General features: G+C 39.3%; 1 protein-coding gene across 1 annotated transcript in view; it reads right to left on the bottom strand.

The window, feature by feature from the left end:
* GABRB1 (gamma-aminobutyric acid type A receptor subunit beta1) overlaps window positions 1–16122 on the bottom strand; it is a gene marked incomplete at its 3' end in the record, with an annotated part of 379047 nt that overhangs the window by 1181 nt on the left and 361744 nt on the right. The window lies entirely within an intron of this gene.

Here is a 16122-nt window from a genome sequence, read left to right as displayed (position 1 = left end):
ACACATATAAGATATGTGGACACATTTTGGTCTACACATTACACATATAAGATATGTGGACACATTTTGGTCAAGCCAGTATATTTTGCAAATTGATTTACAGGGAGGTGCATGGCTCACTTATGCACGTGAATTTGAAGTACTTTCATGGGCAAGATAGGTAGCGTTGTTTAAAGCTAGTGTTAATAGCACTATGCCTGACTTATAATAAATGCTTTCAAGTGAGATTAATTTTCAATAAACACTTGTTGAAAACATGGATATCCGTAGGGAGGCAAAAAGAGCCTGGTAAAGAAGAGGGGAAAGACACACAAGAGTGAAAAGGTGGTACAAGATGCTGGTATTCATGATGTAATTTGAGTGTCCACCATGTGCCTAGCCAACTGCTAGATGCTTCAAATGTATTATTTGTTTGTGCTTCATACCATCCTTTTAATGTTATTTTTAAAAAATAGGTCATTCCATCCCCATTTTATAGATAAGGGAACAGAGAACTAGAACAGTTAACAAACTGGCTCAGGTTTACCCTGCTAGTAAGTGCCAGATCTGAATCTGATTTGGAGCTCATGTACTTTCTATTGAGGAAGGATTTCTTCAGAATCCTTGGCTTCTGTCACTTCCCACAGTTAATGACTCAGCTGATAACTTTAAGCCTTGAGTTGGTTGGAGAGAAATGGTGACTGGTTCAGGTCTGTATCTCTCTCCATTCTTGTTTGCAATTCACTCTAATCTAACTGGACTACTCACTACACCCTGACCCTGCTCATCTACTGACTTCTTATTTAGGGAGTTAGTATTTTTTTGTTGTTATTAACTACTACTTATTAATCATACTGTGTAATTATATATCTTGGTTATTTCTCATAACTGCACTATGAAATATATTATATCATAGTTCAGCAGATAGGTAAACTTAGGCTCACAGAGGTTAAGTAAATTGCCTAGCAGTAAACAAATTAGCACTCAATTTGGGATAAAGTATAGTATTTTTTTTTGTACCAAGTATAGTTTTCTCTCTTCTTTACAGGTTAATCAAATCAAACTGTTTTATTCAGGATTCAATTTAAATCCTATTTTCTCTGTGTACTTTTATACCTTTCCTGATAATAATCTCAACAACTTTCTCCAAACATATAATGGGTGCTTACCATTGTGCTAGATACATTATTAGTAGTCAAACATACATGCAAAATAGCATCCTTACCATCAAAAATTTAGTTCTGACTTTAAAAGCAAAATTTACTCAGATACCAAGAAGCTTGAATGAGTAGAAGCAGGTGAATATAAATAATTGGAACTAGAGAGTGGTGAGGATTATGGTGGGGTAAGTCTCTTAAGAAGACACCACAAGTCAAATCCAGCTGATAGCTGTGGACCTCAGTGCTGCCAGATGTTCTCCTTTGCTAGACTACCTGAACATCTAGATTTTTATTTGAAGTCTTTAGGGAAAGTTTGCTCAAAATTATAAAAATACTCTTCAGGCCAAACAAAACACATCTTTCAGATTTGGCATTCAAATAGCCAATTAGAGACCTCTGTTTTTTTTCAATTTATTAATCCCTTAGCATATACCATGTGTAATGATATTTTTAGGTTTAGGTCCTCCTTTCCCATCCAGAGGTATAAAAGTGTTGGAGGATAGATAAGGAGGGCCTGAACTAGGGCAGTGCATTAGAAAGAAATGGAAGAACTACACTAAAAAGGGACCTTTAAAAAACAATTAAAATAAAAATAGAATTAACCTGATTTATAGGAGAGAGAAGTAAAGATGATTCAGAAATTTTCAGTTTGTTGCTCTGAGAAGATTATATTGTCATTAGCAGAAATGGAGACTTTAGTGTGTGGAGCATCAAAGGGTTTTTAAAAAAAGTTTGCTGTTTTTGTTGAATTTGTGACATACTTGGGCATCTTGGAGGTGAGAGTGGCCAGTACTGTATATATGCGGTGATGCCTGGAATAATGTTAGAACTGAAACTATTTAAGAGGCAGGAAGTAGATATGGAATTAGTGAAAGAGACATTGGAAAACCAGAGAATGAGGAAAATAATAAAAGAATGGAGAGTAGCCAGAAGGAAAGAATGGACAGCAGTGTTCAGAGAGAACAGGAGGAAATAACTTGTAGAAAATTCTCATGGATTATTGATGAGGCTATTTTTGAGTTTAGAATAAAGGCTGAAGCAAAACCTAGATGGCAAGGGGTGAAGGACTGAACTGGTGGCTAGGAGGTGCACACAGGCAGTTTGTATGGACTCCCCTTTACAAGTTTGTAGTTCAAAGCAAGAAATAAAACAGTTGCACATTTCAGGATAGGATGTGTTTTAGTCAACTTTTCTTCTGTGGTAACCAAATGACCTGACAAGAATAATTTTCAAAGAGGAAAAGTTTATTTGGCACTCACAATTTCAGAGATCTTAGTCCAAAGATGGCCAATTCCATTGCTCTGAGCCAGAGGTGAGGCAGACCACCATGGCAGAACAGTGTGGCAGAGGAAAGCAGTTCAGGTCATTGCATCAGGAAGCAGAGAGAGACTCCTCTCATCATGGACAAAATACCCCAAAGACATGCCCCAGAAACCCACCCCCTTCAGCCACACCCTACCTGCTTACAGTTACCACCCAGTTAATCCCTATCAGTCAATTAATGCACTGATTAAGGCTCTCATAGCCCAATCATTTCACCATTAAACTTTCTTGCACTGTCTCACACAAGAGCTTTTGGTGGACACTTCATATCTAAACCATAACAGGGTGTCAAATGAAACTTGAACTCAATTGATAGGGGAAAAAAGGGTTGATAAAGGCGTATTTGTGGGAGTGAATGAAACAATCAAGTATATGGAAGTGTAGAGGGATGCTTTCGGAACTGGAAACGTGGTGATCCAGGAGGTACTACATTTCCAAGTGACTGGGACATCTGATATGAAAGTGTGCTGATGTTTCCTTGAGGGTTGAGCCTGGGAGACAGTGAATGTCACTGGGGATGATAAGCTGGGTGTAGCCCATGGCCTGTCACGTGTGTTCAAACACACACCACACAGCTCAAGCCTGTGATTGAAAGAGCATGTGTATGAAAGTGAATGTTTCTAAGGATGATAGGGGCTGAAGTTACAAGGAGCAAAGTGTTGATTCGCTGAAGCAGGGAGAAGTACTCCAGAAGATGAAGAGTAGATCACATGGTTTTCCTAGGTGCTGTAGAGAAGTCAAGAAAAACATAGATCATTTTTTTAAAGAAATAAGCAAAATGTGTGTGCTTATTTCCATTCAAGAGAAGAGCAGGTTTTTAGCATGATTTATCTGCTACCTTGTTAGTTTATCCTGGTTTGCTTAAATGCCCACAAAGAGGAAGTTTCAGATGATAGGAGGAGACTTCCATATGCTGCTCTTTGGCTCTGGTTTTCCTTGAGGAGAGGGTGCAGGTCAGCACAGCCAGATCCATGGCCTGTGGAAGGCCACCTGCCAGAGTCTGTGAGGGGACTGGGACTAAGTGGGGATTATCAAGTGAATGCTTTCTCTGTAATTCCTGCAATAGGTATGTGTTTTTCCATAAGAATACAGTTTTATATGGAAAGATTTTCTTCAAAATGTCAAGGAAGCATATTATCACACCATTACTATGATAAGTGGCTTGGTATCATGGCTCAAGGAAGTGATGAGGAGAAAATAGCCCCCAACCAGGAGGTAATGTGCAGTTCACCCTGGGTATGACTCAAAGCCACAACCAAGGCACTCTTAGAAAATGTCTGCTTGTAGTTTACAGTTTTATCCACCAAAATAGCAGCCATGGCCAAGGGGTTTTATCTGGCCACACGCACAGAGCCAATGCAAAGAGAGAGGCATACCTTGCCATCGTATTGGTAACATGGAATCTGACCAGTGTGCACACCCTGCATGTAGGACAAGGGCATGCAGAAACCCATGGGCCAGGAGAGATTTCAGATGACCTCAGTGGCTGACAGTCACTAGTCAGAGAAGTCCACATGTGGCCCAGGAATTGAATTAGCGAACACTTTGTGCATTCACGCCTGGAATGAGTCACCCGGATACAGGCTTTGGGGTTTCATTGCTGGACATCACTCCAGAATCACTCCTTAAAGGGAGAACTTTTAACTATTTTATCAGCAAGCTTTTCAGTTGAGTACATTCTGGAATATCACAACAGTTTTAAATATATTTACATTAGATAGTAATTGATTTTGCCCAAGTTAAAGCACACTAGTGATTCAGGGAGGCAATATAGTTTTAAGACCTATTCTTTGTTTCTTTTGTATTTTCATTGGATTATTTAACACCCACATTGTTGCCTGTCTGTGTCCGCTACTTCTTGAGTGATGCCCTACAAGGCGGTCCTCTCTGTGTTCAATCTCCTAGAGCAGCTGCCACAAGCCAGAATGGGGCTCCTAAGGGGCCTCCTTGTAGTGCTCAGCTGGGTGGAGCTGCAGTACAGATTTAACCACATGATGGCCCACACCTGCGGGTGTGCATCTCTCCCACTCTGCTGTGCAGCTCAGGTCTGGAGGACCAAGTCACCAAGAAGATAATGCATGCTCTTGCTTTTATGCCTAGGGAGTGGGGTCCTTTGGAACATGAAACTCAGAACAACTCTAAGACCCAGTTTGTTTTAGTACACACGTGAATTCAATCCTTCAAGTGGCAGAGCCATTTGTCCTGTCCTGGTGGGATTTGGGAAGGTAGGCTGTTGCAGGGAAATCCCTCCTCTACCACTCAGAAGACAGAAGCTATCTTGGCTCAATCCTGGAAAGGAAGGCAGGGAGGTGACATGAGAAAGCATGGGCTTGGGTGTCTACAAGTTGAGGTTCTACTCTGGCCTCAGGACGGGGGGATGTGCAGCTCTGGCAAGGTCTCCTCATCTGAAGCATGGCTGTGGTGGTGTGCCCAGGCCTGGTGGTCGCTGCTGATACTTGCTGGTTGGCTTGGCAGGAGCATCCTGCCTCCATGCACTTTGGCTTTTCTCTATCAGTTGCGGTTCCTTCAGAGAAGTGCTTGATTTTGTTACCATCATGGTAACAAAATACCTGAGATCAATAACTTATAAAGAGGAAGGGGTTACTTGGGCTTACACTTTTGGAGATTCCAGCCTGTGACTGATTGGCCCTCTTGCTTCTGAGCTTGTGTCAGCTGTGGTCATGGGAGCGCATGAAGGCAAAACAGCTCAAGGTGGGCCAGGAAGCAGAGGGAGGAAGGGCTGGGTCCCCCATCACTGCAAGGACACACTCCAGTGGCCTGGGGCTTCCCAACAGGCCCACTTCTTAAGGTCATTTCCCAATAGTGCCATCCTGGGGACCAAGCCTTCAGCACATAGTCTCTGGGGGCTTGCAACATCTGAACGACAGCATGCCACCTTCGCTCCTGCTGTGCCGTCCTTAAACGGTCAGCGCTCAACCTGTTTCTTCATCTCTAAAGCAGGCATAAGATGGCATCCGATCTTAGGGTTGCTATAAGGACTTCAAGCTGTTCCACTATACTGTTGAGGTGCTTTATAAGCTCAGGGTCAGTAGTTACCAGCAAGGTGAATCTATACTTCTGCACTTGAGTGAAGGTTTCCATATTGGCACAGAATACTGTTGATGCCAAATGAGAAGAATTTGTCCACGATCTCTGTGCTCCCGTGCAGAGTGATTCCCTAGTCTCGGGACAGCTGTTGGACCTTGACCATTGGAGAAGCCGGGACCAAGATGAGCGCTAACCGTTGTGGCTTGGGTCAAAAGTAATGACCACAGGTCGCCTGCGCCCTCAGCGCAAGCGCAAACGCCCAGGCCCTGCCCACGCCACCGGCCTAGATCATGGGTATTTGTCCTTCGGAGATAAACTCTTTCGGAGATACATGACTAATGTATGATATTTGGACTGACAATAAAGTGTTTTTAACCATATGCTAAATGGTATAGTATAGATCATGGTTAGGGTTTCCTAAAATTGATAAATCATTGGCGACCACAGAGGCTTCATGGAGCATGGCTTTAGTTCAAGGATGGGTAGGGGATAGAACAGTGTATTGGGAGCTGAAAGCTGTGTTCTCATCCTGATTTTGTTACTAACTGCTGAGAAATGACCTTGGATAAATCTGGGTCTTGGTATCCTCATGTATAAATAGAAGGTGTTTCCTACTTCATTTCAAGGGTTTGTTTCCATCTTTGGCAGACTTTGATTATGGAGAACATTCCAGGAAGAAGAATACAGCATTCTTAAAAACAAAGCAAAACTTATGAAACTAAATGCCTTGATCTGTATTTTAGCATTATTATGAATGTCTCTAAAAAAGCAAGTTGCTAAAATTTAGAATTGGTCAGTGAAATATGCAGATGCTTCTCATTAAACAGAAGTATTGGCAAACAAGGTACATTTTATTAAGATATTGTAGGTAACTTTTATTTAGTTGCACGTTCAAATGTACCTAAAGATTACGAGATTTATTGGTTTGTGCAAATCCCTCGAAGTATTCTCCAGCATTGAGCTAGAAATCATAACTTTAAGTGGTGTGACATATAATGAATACAGTTTGGCAACTACATATAAAAGCTAATTTCATTGCTTTATAGATAAATCAAAATTACCATGTTCCTTTTAGGGAAAATTTAAGAAGAGCCATGTAACTTTTTTTTTTTTTTTAAATGTGTTTCTCTTATGAGGTCTGAGATTTCAACTCTACTCTCCAACTTCTAGCTTCTGGTAAGGTGTATGCATGGTAGCTTGGCCATGACACTGTAGACATCAGCAAGTTTCTAGTTGTTTCTACGTTAACCTTTAACCTATGGACAAGAGTGGTTTTCTCCTCATCTTAACCATATAAGGACATCCAAGGTAGTTTTATATCTACAATTGATATAGCTTTCCCAAACTATTATCTTCAAGGAAAATGGCTATTGTTTTTCTCACATCTCCAGGAGCAGCAAGTAACCATGTTGTGGCTCACTTCATCTGTAGTTATCAAATGCCACCTAGCTAATGAGGAAGAATCATCTGAGTTGGGCATGATCCCGACAATGAAGACTTTTTAAACCTTGAGGAAGAAGGAATTGAAGCATATGAAAATGTTAATACACTGGTTTTTAGGGCAGGTGTAAATGTTAGATTTTCTTAGGCATTGATGATGTTGAAATAACTGTTAAGTGGGATAATCAGACCCCACTTCTCATGACTCTCCAAGAAAGGGAATTCTGACTCCAATTTCCAGGAGAAAAGTGAAGGCAAGATCACATCCCACTTCATTTCTCCTCTCCCTTTCCTGCTCTTCACTGATCTGTCTGATGGACACTTTTGGAATAAGAAGGCATGCATGCCTGGCTTTGCGTTTCCTGGATTATTATCTCATTTGGCATCTGCACGTGGGACCCTGCTGCACTTGTTGGTAAGGACTGAAGTTGTCCATTGGTAATGTAAGTCTGTTTAATATTGGAAGAAATGACTGCATATATTAACTATACCCCTCAAATCAACAAGCTGACTCCTTTTATGATTAGAGTATCATTGAATCTAAATTTAGAGAAAATGATCATTAAGGCTTCAGGTGGAATAAAAAATAAACCGTCTCTCTTCCACTTCAGACATGATCCAAATGGATGTCTGAGATGATTAATGGAGAGAAGCAGAGAATGTGGCTTTAGATCTGCAACCCCAAGGACTTGCTAACACTCCACACTACTCCAGCCCTTATTCGACAGGCAAGAGGTAATTTTAGGTGGAACATAGATAAACATTTAAAATGTTATTAGTTCGTTCATTTGCTCTCTAATTTATTCAGTACTGTTTATAGAGTGCCTACCCTGTCTCGGGCATGGTTCCAGACACTGATGAGAAAACCAGCCCCTCCATATGCAATGGAATGTTATGTCGCTCATTCTAGAAATTCAGAGATCTCAACAAATAACACTCCAAGGTTGTATTTGCCTGTACAAATGTGAGACTTCCTCCCTCCTCACATTTATTATAAATGTTTTACTGTATACATACTGTGACTTCTTTCAAATGCAGGTTATCAGTGCTCCTTCCAAGAGTGCTTTTGAAGTTTGCTTCCTGTAACCATGAGGTCCACTTTCAGACCGACTGAGCCTTTTCTTATCTTCTTTTAGAAGGTCATGATACCTGGACTTGGGCCTGACTGACCCCAGGCAAATCTTGGAGGGACTCATGTGTAAAGGAGAACCTGAGATTTTGCTATATAAAGCCCTCTGACAGGAAGGGATAACTAGCTTCTTCTCTCCTTCCTTATTAAACTGGCATATTGTAGCACAGTGATTATCACCAACAGTGATCACCAGGCACAGTGGTGCATGCTTATAATCCTAGCAACTTGAGAGGCAGAGGCAGAAAGATCACAAGTTCAAATCCAACCTGGGCAACTTAGTAAGATTATCTCAAAATAGAAAATAAAAAGTACTGGAGATGTAGCTCAGTGGTAGAGTGCCTGGGTTCAATCTCCTGTACTACAAAAAGCAAACACAATCCCATAATATCTGTTATTAAATTGTAAGTCTGAGGACACAATAATCCTGGGAAAGTAGTGGTAAACAAAGCAGATAATGTCACTGAACTCTTAGAACTTTCATTCTTTTTTTTTTTTTTTGAAAATATCACCACTATTTAATTCCAGAACATTTTCATTATCAAAAAGATATCCCATATCCATTAGCAGCTAGTGCCCCTTCTTATACTCACAAGCCCCTGATAACCTCTAATTTCTTTTTACAATTTGGATTCACCTAAATTCTGGACATTTCATATGAATGGAATGGAATCATACGATATGTGGCCGTTGTATCTAGTTTGTATCATTTAGCATAATAGAACTTTCATTCTTAATTAGGACAACAATCAATATCTCCCTTCCTCACAAATTTGTCTGCTTAAAAAAAAAAAGATCAGGTAGCATTATGAAGAAAACAAAACAAAACAAATATATATATATATATTTTTTTTCTTAATGTATTTAGAAAAATAGAACCATTATCCTAACTTGTTGATTTCGTACATTGTTTCCTTACAATACACTGGTGCTCATATTTCATTATAACAAGTAACAAATTCAAAGTAATTCACATTTTCTTATATTTTCCTGGAACTTACTACAGAATAGCCCATAAAATAACTTTGTATGGATATTTAAAAACACCTTAGTCTGGAAAAGGCCAGAGCAGAATTGATCTCTTTCCCTGTCCAATGTGTTTTTTTTCTCTGGATGTCCCATTAGAATGCTGCTCCAGGACAGCAGGGACTTTGTCTTATTCAAGATGAGAAATGTGCATGGCATGTGGGAATAGCTGCTGGGAATGAATAAATGAATGAATAATAATAACAGTGGTAAAGGGCATAATTGTTAATTTTATATGTCAACCTTGCTAGGCTCTGGTCTCTAGTTGATTGGTCAAACACTAGTCTTGATGTTGCTCTGAGATGTTTCGTAGATGTGACTGACAATTATCATCAGTTCTTTTAAGTAAAGAAGATTTTACTTGATGATGTAAGTGGGCCTCATGCAAATAGTTGACAGCCTGAAGAGCAAAAAACATGGTTCCTGGGGAAGAAGAAATTCTGTTACAAAACTATAATGGAGAAATCCACTGAGGTTCCAGCATGACCTGCAGATTTTGGACTCAGGATTGCAATGTTAACTTTCAGCTGAGTGTCTAGCCTGCTGCCTGCCCTACAGACTTTGAACTCACCAGCTCTAAAAATTGCATGAGATGATTCCTTAAAATAAATCTCTTTTTATAGTCATCTTAGTTCTATTTCTATTGGCTCTATTTCTCTTGGCTCTATTTCTCTGGAGAATCCTGACTGGTAAAAAGGGTATGACAAAAATCATGAGGGTGATTCTCAAATGATTAAAGACACTGAGGGGGGAGCTGTTTTTTTTTTTTTTTTCCTCTCAACAGAAACCCCAAGCAAATGTATAAATTTATTTATTTATATTTTTAGTTTGCATTCTGCCTTTCTCCTACCCTTTCATTTCACTCCCAAGATTTTTCTGTTTGCCCCCAACATCCACAAAGATTGCCTTAGGTTGTGAATAACATAGCCACTCACTGAATTTGACTGTTCTGGATATTTTTAATATATAAATATAGCAGAACTCACTTCAGTGTAATCAAAATAAAATACAGTCTTGTTTTCAGTGACAGTTTTAAAGCCCTATTGAGGAATATCTCCAGGCTTAATCTACTTTGCAAACAGAAGTTATTTCCTTCTTGCTAGCCAACTCAAATGGATTTATATTTGCTGAGTGATTTTGAAGTACAGAGCAGGAATCCAAGTGAAGTGGCTGGCTGCAGAATGAGCTGATTCACGGTCCTCAAGAAGCCTACAATCTTCTTAATGAAACTGCACAGTGCAAAAGCCTCCCTTCCCTTGAAGATTGCAGAGAGCCTTAATGGCCACAGCCTACATCTTCCCCACCCTCTCATACAGAACCATATTCATGCTGTTGCTGTCAATCATTTGTTCTCATCATGGCTACCCAATCCTGATCTTTTGGCCTGGATTTCCTGAACACTTTTTTTGGTCATGGTGGGGAAGGTAAGGGGGACATTGAAAGGCTCTGCTCATGAACTACACATCTGTTTGCATGTCCTTACAATTAAAGGCAGAAGTGGAAACTAACATTTTGAGAAAGAATGAATGGTTAAGTCTAAACCTGCATAAACCTAAACAACTGCACATTCTTTTCTTGATAGAGATAAAATGAAGCAACAGTGATTTTTCTAGAACGTTACTCAGGTAGATAAAATTATTCTAGATTCCTTTCTTTTCTGCATTTCTCCCATTCTCTGTAGTTAGCAAGTCCAAATATTTCCATTTTGAAATATATCCTGACTCTGCCTACTTCTCTCAACTTCACCTCTTGCTTTGTAATTGATCTTCCTCATTCCAGGAATGCAGCAGCCCTGTGGTCTTTTCTATGCAAAGCAGCTGTAGTGATCTTTCAAAAATTCAAAATATCTGCTAAAATCTTCTGGTACTCCCTAAGTCATAGAATGAAATTCAAAATTTTCACCCTAATCCACAAACAGCATATTAATTTGGAAAGAACATTCTAGAAGAAAGTCTGGGCAGGTGAAAATGTGAAAATGCTCTGAGGACTTAGGAGCATGAAGTGACAGTTCGAAGAACAAACAGACAACAAAGAAAACCCATTGTGGTCAGAGCAGAGCATTCAATGGTTATCTCTGCCTCATCCCCTACAGCTCTCTGCCACCATCCCTTTCTTTCATGTAATTAGGGCACATTTGTCAGTTACCTTAATGGGGATATAAGCCCCAGGAGGACAGGTGCTTTTTTGTTGTCCTTCCAGACTTGATCCTAAAGGGCTAAGTAAATGTCTGCAGAGTGGGGAACTCTGAAACCCAAACTGCAGCCATCTTCCCGAGCTGTATGAGTTTCAGTGGCCAAGAATGCCTGGTGGTTAGGATTTCTGGGATCTCTAGGGTAGTGGTTTTGGGACAGTAGTGTGCATGTCAAAAATAATCAATCGTTACAAATACAGGTATGAGTTAATTTCATTCTAGATTAAGGTTCTCCCAGTCTGCATTTTACATAAGCATCCCAAGAATTTGGGTTGGTTGTGGTGATGCCTATTGGTTTGATCTATCTGATTCCTTTTTACATTCCTTTGATAACACTCCCTTGATGTTTTTGGTACTTGTAGTTGAAGTAGCCTGATTACATCTTCTAGGCTCCAGGGCATGCAATGTGGTCCAAAATTAAGAATTTAGTGTTTTCCACCTGTTTTGGTTAGTTTTTTTTTTTTTTTTTTTTTTGCTGTTGTGACTAAAAGACCTGATAAGAACAATTAGTGGAGGAAAAGTTTATTTGGAGGCACATGGTTTCAGAAGTCTCAGTCCACAGATGGCCGACTCCATTCCTCAGAGCTGGGAATGATGCAGAACATGATGGCAGGAGTGTGTGGCAGAGGAAGTCAACTGGGAGCACTGTGCTAGGAAGCAAAGAGAGCGAGCTCTGCTCAATAAAGGATGAAGTAAATACCCCAAAGGCATACCCTAGGGACCCATCTCCTCTAGCTACTACCTGCCTCCTACTGTTAACATCCAGTTAATCCCTATCATGGAATTAATTTTCTGATTGTGTTAAGGCTCTCATAACCCAATCATTTCACCTCTAAACCTTCTTGCACTGTTTCACATATGAACTTTTTGAGCTTTGCATCCAAACCATAACACTGTCTTCCTAGTAGAAAAGAATTGACTTCTGCATGAGAGAGAATATGACCCAAGTTTGTACAAAAAAAAAAAAAAAAAGATTTAATTCTAGGTCTTTTTGTTGTTTTGGGAACTATAAGAAAAGCACTTTTGTTTTATATTATAGAGCTTGACACTATGAAATTAAAGTTTTGGAGTCAAGATGAAGAGTCTACTGAAAGTAGACAATATAAAGCAAAGCATAATTCAGAGATGAAGAGGGCTCCTCTGTGATGACATGTTTGAGTAATGGAATATAGATAGAACCATGCCTGGACCTTCAGTTGTGTGAGCTGGAGTAAATCAAACCCCCACTTTTTTTTCAAAGCTAGTTAAGTAAGTTAAATTTCTTTCTCATTTATGAAAAGAATCTTAGCTATTTGAATACAGAAAAAAATAAATAATAAGAGAGAAAGGTTGGGGAGATAGGGAGAGAAAAGAAGAGGGAAAAGGAAGAAATTCTTGGAAATAAAAGTTAAACTGCTGAAGACTCTGGAGATAGGTAGGAGAAACCAAGCCTAGAGAATAGAAAAAAAAATGAACCAAGCCAAATTTGGGCAGGGGTTTGAATGTTAAAGAATTCATGAATTATCAGTACAGAGTTTCAATAAAAATTCTGGGTTTCTCCAGAATTCAAGATGCTAAGTCAGAAGGGTCAAAGCTTCCTCAAAGAAAGGATAAATCTGATGCAGTGGTTGCATGCCAGCAACCTGGAAGGCTAAGACAGGTGGATCATAAGTTCAAAGCCAGCCTCTGAAACTTGGCGAGGCCCTAAGCAACTTAGCAAGACCCTGTTCCTAAATAAAATACAAAAAATGGCTGTGGACAGTATGCAGAATCCTTGGGAAACTGGAACTAGAACCACCATTTGACCCATTTTTAATATATAGACCCACTCCTTGGTCTGTACCTAAAGGATTTAAAAACAACATACTACAGGGACACAGCCACATCAATGTTTATAGCAGCACAATTTACAATAGCTAAACTGTGAAACCAACCTAAGATGCTCTTCAGTAGATGAATGGATAAAGAAAATATGATGTGTGTGAAAACACACACACACACACACACACACACATACACACACAGATACTGGAATATTATTCAGCATTAAAAGAGAATAAAATAATGGGATTTGCAGGTAAATGGATGGAGTTGGAGAATATAATGCTAAGTGAATTTAGCCAATCCCAAAAATCCAAACGCTGAATATTTTCTCTGATTTAAGATTGCTGATTCATAATGTGGTGGCGGGGGACATGGGAGGATTAGATGAACTCCAGATAGGGCAAAGGGGAAAAGGAGTGGGAGGGAAAGGAAGGGGGCATGGGGAAAGACTGTGGAATAAAATGGACATCATTACCCTAAGTACATGTATGAAGACACAAATGGTGTGACTCTACTTTGTGTACAACGAGAGACATGAAAAATTGTGCTCTATACATGTAATATGAATTGTAATGCATTCTGCTGCCATATATAACAAATTAAAATAAAAAAATAAAAAAAAGGACTGTGGAGGTGGTTTAGTGGTTAAGCGCTTCTGGGTTCAATCTTTGCCCCCCCCCCGTGCCCCCCCCCCGCAAAAAAAAAAAAAGATTAAGTGTTCCAGCTGGACTTAGTGCAAGGCAGTGAGGTGGGGTGTGGTCCAGGATCAAAGGCTATTATGTCCAAAGCTGTTTCAGGTTAGGTTTAAGGACACAGCCATTCACCTTTTAATTCCCAACTTCACACGTGTTTGTACCCTGGAATTCATCACAAGACACAGATGACTTACATTTAGAAAGTTGTCTGAGAGTGTTTGGATGAGTCACTACAGAGAAGAGGAGTGGGACGGAAGAGGCCAGATCAACATCTGGCCAATATTAGTGTAACTTACACAAATATCCGACTCTGAAAGGAAGAATTTTATTTCTTGACTATTCGGATTGCAAATACACATTCAATATGAATCCCTGACAGATTGCCCCAGTGTCTTCAATGACATGAGTGGTCTCTAGTCACAGACCACCCATGCATCCATTTTACCCTTTTCATTTATTTTCAGAAAGCAGGCACTGTGACCAGTATATACAACTAAAAAAAGTTCCAGGTTAGTATAAATGTCTCCCAGAGGTAGCTTACTTAAAATATTGTTGTGCTGTGAAATCTATCTTTCAAAACTCTAAATACCATCTCTAGTTTCAAATGATGCCTGAGGGGTTCATGAATCTACAGTCTTGATCACCTTGGAGATTGAAACTCTCTTAATGTCTGGATTCAGCATCTGCGCTCATATAAAAGATGGCTTCAGTGCAGCTGGTGGAGATATAAATCAATACAAGTCTGCACTTCTGAAGCTTTAGTGCAGACACCCCTGACCTGATGCCCAGCTGAGGCTATCAAAAGTAATGTGTAATAATGAACAATGCCACTCCATGCTCCAGGATACCAAGGCAGGTGTGAGGGAACTCTCAAATTAAAACTGTCTGGGACCGCAACACATATGTCATTTAAATTGAACGTTTTAGAAGAATGTAAAAGGAAAGAGGAGGATCATCCAACCCTTATATGAAAGGGGAAAAAAATCTAATATCTTTTGGGTTCATGTTTAACCATAGGATGGCATTTTTAAATGCCACACAGTTTGCATTGTTAATTTGACTGTTGAAGATAAGATACCGAACGGAAGTTTGTTATAGACATACTGTCCCTCTGAGCCCCTGGTTTTAGAAAAAGATAAAGAAGTCAGGATCTGACAAACCTAAGTAGCTGCAGGGATGGTTACAAGTTGAATGGAACAGTAACAATCTATTATTAGTCTATGTAAATATGGAGAATCTAATAAAGCCTTAGCCACAACACTCCGCTGACTATTATATGTAATATTATACAGTTCTGATTCTGAAAGAGTAGCAGAGGTTGATATAAAGCATGCTTAAAAAATTGAAAATCAAAGTGACAGGTGCAGTAAGATACTTTGGGGCAGAAGTTGAAGTGAACTCTAATCTCCTTTTCTCATTATGAACATACAATAATTTTATAAAACATGATGATGTAACACTCATTATCTTGTGCCATCTCTAAAATCTAATCTTCTGTGGAGGAGGCCTTTCATTCATTCATTCTTTTGACAGGTACTTCTTTGGTATCTGCCCTGTTCTAGCCACTAAGAAAAGAACAGTAAGCATAGTAGACAAGGGTCCTGGTGCATATCCAGTTTAATAAGAGAGGTGGATGTGAAGATAATTACACAAACATACATTCACTATTTTGAAAGTCCTATTATACAAAGGATCCCATGGAAACAATGAACAGGGGTACCAAATACAAATGGAGAGTAGGGCTGTCAGTTAAGCCATCTCCAAAATAGCAGAATTCATAAGACTAGTAAAACAAATTCACAGAATTTCAATTTTGCAAATCTTTTCTTCTGTTGTATATAGTGTGGTATTAATCCATTTAAGGACATTTTCAATTCTGTGATTTTTTTGGTTATTTTTCATAGTTTCAAACATTTTCTGAAGCCTCTCATATTTTATACATGATAGTAATATTTTCCTACTGATTTTATTTTAAACTTTTATATTAAAATTGTTTTTAGAAGTTTGCAAAGATAGCATGGGAAAGTCCTGTGTTAACTCAGTTTTTCCCAGAGAAGATATTTGATACAACTATTGTACAATAATTCTATAAAAACCAAGAAACTGTCGTTGATATAAAATGTGAATAGTTCTATGAAATTTTATTTCATGCATAGATTTGTGTAACCACCACTGTAATCAAGATAGAGAATTATTCCACTATAGCAAAGAACTCTTTCATACTGTCTGTTTTAGTCAGATTTTTTTTTGCTGCTGTGACTTAAAGACCCAACCAGAACAACTGCAGCGGGGGAAAAGTTTATCTGGGGGCTCACAGTTTCAGAGGTC

This window comes from Spermophilus citellus (assembly GCF_964194105.1).
Source record: "Spermophilus citellus genome assembly, chromosome: 8".
Taxonomy (NCBI): Eukaryota; Metazoa; Chordata; class Mammalia; order Rodentia; family Sciuridae; genus Spermophilus; species Spermophilus citellus.
Note: the sequence above shows the minus strand (reverse complement) of the source record. Positions and strands in the feature narration are given on the sequence as shown.